Source organism: Berghia stephanieae, chromosome 11, assembly GCF_034508935.2.
Source record: "Berghia stephanieae isolate SIO BIC M18660-M18661 chromosome 11, UCSD_Bste_1.3, whole genome shotgun sequence".
Lineage (NCBI taxonomy): Eukaryota > Metazoa > Mollusca > Gastropoda > Nudibranchia > Aeolidiidae > Berghia > Berghia stephanieae.
The window spans coordinates 21,558,585-21,568,193 of NC_088370.1; positions in this window are offsets into that span (position 1 = coordinate 21,558,585).

A 9,609-nucleotide genomic window follows, 5' to 3' on the forward strand; every position below is an offset into this window, starting at 1 on the left:
CTATCCCATCCATCTTTCAGTTTGTTTCTCTCGCCTCTCCATTTCTAACCAAAGCTACTGAGACAAGAAGGAACACACGACAGATGATTGGTACTGACTGGGTTGAAAGTCATGTTTTGGGTGGCTGAGGAGTTTACTGGCTACCGCATCCACCCGCCTACCCCCCCGCCCCCCCCCCCCAACATCTCTCTGCCGCTCTACCTCTCTCACTCTTTCAGTCTCTCTCTCTCTCTCTGCCTCTCCCCCTCTCTCTCTCTCTGTCTTTCTCACTCTACCCACCTATATATATATATATATATATATATATATATATATATATATATATATATATATATATTTCTCTCTCTCTGACATATCCTATCCTGTCCTTCGCTCTATCCCATCCATCTTTCAGTTTGTTTCTCTCGCCTCCCCATTTCTAACCAAAGCTACTGAGACAAGAAGGAACACACGACAGATGATTGGTACTGACTGGGTTGAAAGTCATGTTTTGGGTGGCTCAGGAGTTTACTGGCTACCGCATCCACCCGCCTACCCCCCCCCCCCCACATCTCTCTGCCTCTCTCTCTCACTCTTTCTGTCCCTCTCTCTCTGCCCCTCTCTCACTCTTTCTGTCTCTCTCAATCTGTCTCTCTCTCACTCTTTCTGTCTCTCTGTCTGTCTCTCTCTATTTCACGTTCTCTGTCTCTCTTTCTCACTCTCTCTGCCTCTCTCTCATTATTTCTGTCTGTCTGTCTCTTTCTCTCTCTCTCTCTCTCTCTCTCTCTTTCACTTTATTTGTCTCTGTCTCTCTCTCATTATTTCTCTCTCTCTATCTTTCACACACACACACACACACACACAAACACACACACTCTCTCCTTAACTATTTCTTTTTCTCTATCACTCCCTCTCTCTGTCAGTCCCTCACTCTCTCTGTTTTTCTCTCACTCTTTCTTACTCTCCCACTCTCTCTGTCTCTCCCTCACTTTCGCTGGGTGTAAGACTCACACTCTCAATCTGTCTCTCTCGCTCTCTCTTACTCTCTCACATTCTCTCTATCAGTCTCTCTCACTCTATCTCTGTCTCTCTCTCTCTTTCACTCAATCTCTCTCTTACACTATTTATCAGTCTCTCTAACACTCTCTCTTTCTGTCTGTCTCTCTCTCTCTCTCTCTCTCTCTCTCTCTTTCACTCAATCTAACTCTTTATCACTCTCTCTCTGTTTCTCTCACACATACCCTCTCTGCCTTTCTCACACTCTTTCTATGTTCGTCTCTCTCTCTCTCTGTGTTTCTCTCTCTCTCTCTTACTCTCTCACTCTCTGTCTTTCTCTCACTCTCTCTGTCTCACTCGCTCTCTCTCACACCCTCTCTGTGTGTAAGACTCACTCTCCCAATCTCGACTGCTTTGCACTACCTTTCAATACTTCACAAATTAAAATGGCGGCCGAGAATCAAAACAATGGTCAAATTAGGAAATTTTAAACTTTCACAAATCTATCAAGGTTTGTTCTATAGTTTAAAAACTACTTCTATATGATGGCAATAATAATCATAATGATAATAAACGCCTGACAAAAAATCTAACGTGAAAATACAAATTGAAATAATACTGGGGATGTAGGAACTTTCGGAATGTGTCCCCCCTACCACCTTTACATAAACTTATGACTGATAGAAAAAAAAATCCTCAGAAATATATATGGTGACAAATTGAATAAATGAACGCCTGACAAAAAATCAAGGGTGAAAATACAAATTGAAAGAATACCGGGGATGTAGGAGCTTTCGGAATATCTCCCCTTTACCTAACTTATGTGAGGTCAAATGAAAATCTGAAGCAGACGCGAAAAATATCAAGTTTGTTCGGGCTAGAAGCTAGACAGATACAATTGACAGTTTGCCTACAACGTTTAACTAAATATTTCCCAGGGCAATAATGATCACATCGATGCATAAAAACGACCGTAATATCAGCAGTAATATTCGTAGACGTTGTTAATCGGTGAAACTTGTTTAAAATTTGTGTATATCCGAATACCTTCATGTGATCAAGTGAATAATATCACTATGAATGCCACGATTTGCTGAAAAATGCCAACACACACACACATGTATACACCACACACAAAACACACACACACACACACACACACGCACACACACAAACATACACGCAACAAGAACATACTACTACATAACAACACTGATCACCGCTAAATCAACAACACAACGGAAGTAATAGTAATACTTGATGTCATAAATCGATGACGCAAACTGACAACTTTTTACAGTGTCAAGATTAGTTGATTTGGAGAATCTTAGTGTCGTCGGTAAATATTTTATGATATCTGTTTGATTCAACGAACTTTCAAACTGACTTTGAATTATAAAAGGAAATCAAGTTATCTGTTTATCTATCTGTAAAAAATAAATTTGTAATTTTCAAATCTTTCAGTAGAGTTGTGCGCCGTATCATTTTTTTAATTGACTCAAATAAGCACAATGTTCTCTACAATGCTATATTGTTTAAAGAAAGAATATAGGTGGAATTAAGATTGTACATTACTTGCTTTAATTTGATGAACAAAATAGCACCATAAAAGAACTAAAAAAAAATATGGTATTTATTTTTTAATTTTGTGGAAAGCAAACTAACATTCACGAACTAACATCGTTGTCCATACATAACATTTTTATCGACAGTCCCAAGTACTACAAAATATATCTAACTGATGACTCAATCCAACAGATATTCGACGAGGTTTGCACATTGCAGAGATTTAGTTTTCCTCATTTGCACCTACAAGAGTTTGAACCATATGAAGGTTAAATTAAGATTTCACATCACTTTTTAAAATTATTTTAAACAATACAGCACAAACAACTTCATAGAGCTACGGTAGTTGGTTAATATGTATTTTTCCAACTTAAGAGGAGAACGAACGAAAGTAGTTATCTATACATAACTGAATTTATCTACATTTCCAGATAATGCAAATTGCATCCTCCTGATGGTGAAACAATACAGATATTCGTCGAAGTATGCAAAATGCTGAGATTATGTTTTCATCAATTGCACCTATGAAGATTTTTATATTTTGTACTCTCTATCGATGGTTAAGTTCATCTAGCACTTCAATGGAATGGTCAATAATATTTTTTCGATACTAGTATTCTCCCAGGTGAAATACAAGCGTCGATTACTTTCTTTCCTTTTGCGTATACTATACGTGTCCATCCTTGTCGTTGCATTTTCAAATTTAGTAGAAATCTTAATACCCAGCAAAAAAGTGGTCATAGGGGTGTTTCATCCAGAAAATGGAATAGAGATGATAATTAGACGATTTATATTTGCCTTACGGAGATTTGGATTAGGATTGTCAAGTGGACTTCTTGCTTATCTGGCTATACTACGATTTGTTCATTCCTTTTACCCGTTTTTTGTGACGTTTGACACCAAGGCTTACACCTTGTCATACCTTGTTCTAATGGCCATATTTATCACCAGCCTTGGTTTGATTGTTAAATTTGTATTTTTTAATGTCCGGGACGATTTATACCCAACGTTACTTTACCTAATTATATGCTTTGTGTGTATTGCTTCATTCAACGTGGCTTGGTTAGTGGCGGAAAGAAATAGAGGACGAAAATCGGCCATCTTAAAAAATCGCACAAAGACAACATTCAAACTTTTCAGATTTGCTGCATGGACCTCTGGATTTATGTTCGTCTCCGTCGTTTCTGCCGTAATCTTTTTCTTGACTCTCAGTGATAGCCCGAATGTGAATTGCCAAGGCTGTTATGTGACGTATACATTAGGACAATTTTTTATCTTAATGATAGCTTTTAACGTGTACATGGATAATGTGTTATACTGTGTATTAAGCCAACATTACCGTAACGACCTGATCATTGTAATGAATAAATTGATACACAGAATATTACGTCGCAATCTAACAATTAGTCAATCACCGACTTTGTTGACCGGAAAAGAGAGAGTAACGCAGCATGCAACATCACAAACATAATATTTGATGTTGCAAGACAAGAAATTAGATAATAATGCTATTTCATGGACCTTTAGAAAAACTTCGATTGCTTGTCAAGTAAATTACTCTTAGAAAAATTGTCTGCATTTGGCGTCTGAAAAAAACTCAGTTTTTCTCATTGAGAGCTATCTTTTGAACTGTAAACAGCAAATAAAATGGTAGAACAATTTCAGCAATTGGATATATAAAGAAGAGAATCGATTTAGACCCATTACAGTTTAATATTTTCATAATTGATATTTATTTTTCATAACAAATACACTTTGCATAACAACGATGACGCCATCATTATAAAAACACATGACTGTGAATTTCTGAAGTCAATATTAGACCAACAGAGACAAATGAGTTAATCGAATTGTTTTACACAAATCATTAACATTTTACAAATTGTCAATGACTCCCAACAATCAAATTGGAATTAACTCATGTAAAACACTTTGTTTCAAAGAAGAACTACTCGCTTAGTGTTACTTTTCCAGGTATATCAATACTATTTTAGAGAATAGTATCATCAAACTAACTCAATAATGATTTTAATACATTATTTGATAAAGTTTTTAGTGGCTTTAGAAATAAAATTATGGTTGCCCAACTATTCTACTTAAATTTTTAGAAGACCGGATAGTCTTTCAATGAAAAAAAGCTACACTGATGCAATTTTATGGACCTTTCAAAAGCGTTCGAGTGCTTACCATATTAATGTCTTTTAGAAAAGTGTCTGCATTTCGCATCTCAAAAAACCCTCTTTTTTCTCATCTTTTGAATAGTAAACACCAAATAAAATTTGATAATGGGGTCAAAAATTGGAAATATAGTGGACTGATCGGGTGGTGTAGTAGTGATGACGATACATGTTCATTTATTAATTCGTTTGGATTATCAATTTTTGCGTTAGGTGGAATATAAACATTAGACTCTTAACGAAATCGTACCGATCGACGAAATTGGAGAAGCAAGTTACCCGGATGTAGAGTTTTAAAATCTCATCTCCACCCCATGAACAAGATCTCGGTATTATCGATTCTGCATATTATTGAGAGTTTTTATAAGGGCGGTACACCTTGAAAGGACACGGTTGACCGATAGTGACGAGTCATTCTGTAACACATAAAGCCCTGCAGCTTGGACCACGAGGGTTTGTATGTAATGGCTGCGTCGCTGACTCAACGCTCATTAATTAATTATTAAGGATGGACTCGCAATCTAAAAATGAAATTTGTATTTTAAACTCTTTTGAATCAAACGAGTACATACGCGTGTTCGTTTCATTGAGATGTGAAAAATGATATAAAAATCAAGAAAATCGACCGATAAATTAAAAAACAATTGCTTTCTCACAATTATACTTTTTACTCTTAGAGTTTTGCTATTAGGCATCTTTACCCTTCAACGATTAATCGTCCCAAAAGCTCACGTGTCAACAGCTGTCAACTATGCATTGAGTCTTCGGATAGTTGTGTCACAATCACCACCTCAAAGAATATATTATCCAGGCATGGTTGATAGGTAAAAAAGCCAAATTATGTTTTAGTTACAATTGAAACAAACAAAGTATATCACTGATCTCGTGTAATTCAGATATAAATGATATAAAAATCAAGAAAATCGGCCGATAAATTTAAAAAAAAATGTTTTAAAAAGCTAAAATGAAGAAAAATAATTTTTTAAATCAAATTTATTTGTAAAACAGTTGGTTTTAAACGGATTTTTCTGAAATAAAAACCAATGTTTTCTTTTTTTAAGCTGATTTCAGCAATGTGACTTTCAAATTCCTCAGAACTATATTTTATACTTTTAGATTTTAGCTATTAACTTTTCGATAATTTTCCGTATTTCCCAAAATGGCAGGCTTACCCAGGAGAAAAAAAAATTTATAACTCAAACACGATTTCTACAAAGCAATTTTATGTTCTTAGTAATTGAACAAAAATAATTATTCAAAGTTTGTGATGTACAAAATAAATATGAAAAAGAAAAATGTAAATTGTGTCCTAGTAACAAATGTGACGATTTTGCTGCAGGTGGTAAGGAGAAGGTTGAGCCTACTCAAAAATCTGTTAAATTTTTGTATAACAAGAGCGTAATATAGGGAAGACGGGTAGAGTCTTTGTTTCGGCCGGCCGGATAGAGAGCCTGTGATCGGTCGAAGAATTCGGACTCTCGACTGACAATTCTACACGAATAAAGATTGTGGCGGTAGATCAAAGAAGGTAACATTTTTATTTACCAAGTAATTAAATTGAACAGAAGAATGTATTTTATTCGGAAACTTTCAGAATTTGACATCGACAAAACGTTATGCACCCTTTTTAATAGATCCGTTCTAGAGACCGTTCTTTATTTTTATATTACAGCATGCTGTGGAAATGCCAGTATTTGCGACATTAAGAAAATTGATCGGATAATTGATAAAGCCAGGAGTTATAATCACCCTATTTCCAATGTGGAAGAACTGTTCAAGAGATTTTGTCTAAGGAAAATGGAGAAAGTTATGAAGGATGGCTATCACCCCTTTGCTAATATATTAAGTTCTCCATGCGGGGCCATCGCCTTATATTTATAAAAACAAAGACAACAATTCACCTTAATTCATTTTTGCCACATGGTGTTCGAATTTTTAACGCCCAACTGTGATCAACATTAAATATTAATTGTCTTTTTAAATATACACTCACAAGTTCGGACCAAAGGCCAGAGGTATGACCTATCTCAATTTATTAAATTAATATATATGGTGTTGCAATTGGTTCTTGGTTGTATATTTTTACAAGTTTGTACATTTGCACATATATATATATATATATATATATATATATATATATATATATATATATATATATATATATATGTGTATACATTGTCGCCTTAGATTCTCAACTTTGTGTTTATACATTTTTATGCATGCCACGTCTGTAAACGAATTTCCATTTTTCTTGGATGAATAAAGTACTAAATTATACAAAGTAATAGTTTCGCATCAGAAAAAAAAAGAAATCGGAAGTTCCTATCTCTCTATTACAATATAATTGATACCACAACTGACAAAATCCCCCACAAATGAAGGAGTTACGAATTATTCATTACAATTATTTAGATTACAATATTTGTTATCAAATCCATTTTTTATCACCAAAGTCGTAATTGTTGTTATCAAATCCATTTTTTATCACCAAAGTCGTAATTGTTGTTATCAAATCCATTTTTTATCACCAAAGTCGTAATTGTTGTCCGATTTTCACCAAACAAAGTGCAATGTCAACGATTTACACCCGCGAATAAAAATGGGATCAAATCGCAATTTCTACAACATATTTTATTGTTGTCGCAAAGTGATAAATATCAAAGCACAATTATTCCTAACCGTTTCCATCTTCTAACGTGAAAGGCAGGCTTTCCATCTACGTTCTGAATAGTTGTGACTAGAGAACGGGAAAGAAAATTTGATCACGTGATCTTTCGTACAACTTGTTAACTTGTTTTAACAATGGTCACAACCCTAAACTCCCGAGGCAGCTAGTGTGCACATAGAGATAAAGAACATAGCTCGATATGAGGGTAGTCGATTTGATCGTTTATAATTACAATTGTACACCATCTCCATAGACGAAAGCCATGTTTTTGAAAGTCCAATAGTACATGCATTTTTATAATCATAATCTATCTTGGAAGAAGCAGTGGGGGTGTCTAGCTTATTATAATGTGGTCTAACATTAGAAACCATTATTGACGGGCGGGCTGGTTTAGATCCTGCTCTATGAAGTCGTTTTTTCACGCCTCCTCTTTTGCCCCGTTTCCTTTTTCCTTTCAATTTCTTTATTATTATATTGTTGGATAATACGGCTGCCGTTGGTAAGGAAAATAGGGATGACTTATGTCGAAGTAGATTGACTCCGGAAAAGAACAAAAATGCCACCATTTTGTTTTCCTTGAGTTGACATCCCTAGGAAAATTTTTTGAGCAGCATTGTACATTCTGAAATCGCAATATAAGATGAACATTGCAGTGCAATTTAGTGTCTGAAGTAAACATAGCCGCAGTCAAGTCACTATTCTTGAGACATAAACATTGATACAAACGTTTTTTCCGAGGATTTGAAGCAGAACTTTAAACCTTAAAGTTTGAAGTACATAACATTCATTAATACAAACAATCATCCAACGTTTAATCCGTAAATGATTGAAAAGTTGCCATGAATCAACTAATTAATATCAAAAGAAATAATCACATAGGTGTAACTCTGTTGCTATCGAGCACTGCCATTTTAAAAAAACATTTAAAAAAAGAAAAAATGAATAAGATTGTTTTTTCGGGGGATATATTTCTTCTTATATTTTTAATTTTTGCTTTGTCAAACACTGACTGTTTCTAAACACTTTTTAGATCTTAATTATACTCCGTCAACATTATATGTAAACTAACGATAAGTATAGAATTCTGACCTTCAGTTTATCAGACGAAGACAGATACTCTGGACGTGTCGTGTTTCCCCATTATTAACAAAACAGGATGAATGAAACATTCCAAACAATTGAGAAAATGTGATTGTGCCGTTGTTCAGGTGGTTGATCGCTATTTTAGTAGGGGGAATTAGGCTAAAATTGTGAAGATTCGGGTTGAAAGCATCACAATTAGCATACAGGTTACCAAGACACATTAAAAATTCATCTAACATAGAACCATTCTTGCATAAGGTTTCTCTTTAAGGTCTTAATGTTTCCTTATCAGAGCGACATTTAACAAGGAAATTACTGCGTTAATACATATATTTTATTCACATCCATCGTATTAGGGGAATTTGAGCTAAAATCGTACACATTGGGATTGACAGCATGAAATGTTCATACAGTTAACTAAACTCCATATAAATGTCACTTGATATAGAACCACTCTCGCAATTTATTATAAAAGTGTATTTATAGGACTTTTATTTTACCCTATATAGCATTACTTATCCAAGGAAAATATCAACGAGAATACAATATCCCATCAATGATTTTAATAAAGTGTTGACCATTTACATTTGCTAACAAATGGCTCTGGGTGCGAACAGTACAGACACTGGACGTTTCGGTGAAAACAGTTCGTCAGCATAAGAAACGTTAAAACATAAAACAAAATATAGTAGGAATTGTAGCGGGTGTTTTAATTGGTGATTGAATATTGAGGCGTTAGTGTGGTGTTATCTAGTTGACAAACTAAAAACTTGTCCCGTCAGTCCCTGCGAAAAGTTCTAATTGTCATTGTGATTGTATTTGAAAACATGCAAACGGATTCCTTTTTCAGTCATATACAATATTATTCCACCTCTCACTCTCTCTCTCTCTCTCTCTCTATCTATCTATCTATCTATCTATCTGTCTATCTATCTCTCTCTCCCTCTCTCTATCTTAGTCTCTCTCTACTTTCTATCTTTCTTTTAAAGACCCAACAAAATTCAAATATGAATTATGAGTATTTCATATGGAATACCCAACTGATGCTTCTTTTTCAGAAAGCTACATGAACTGCAGATTGGGTCACCAGAAAAACAGTCCATCAGTGCAGAGTAATTTTTGGTTAACAACAAACAGAAC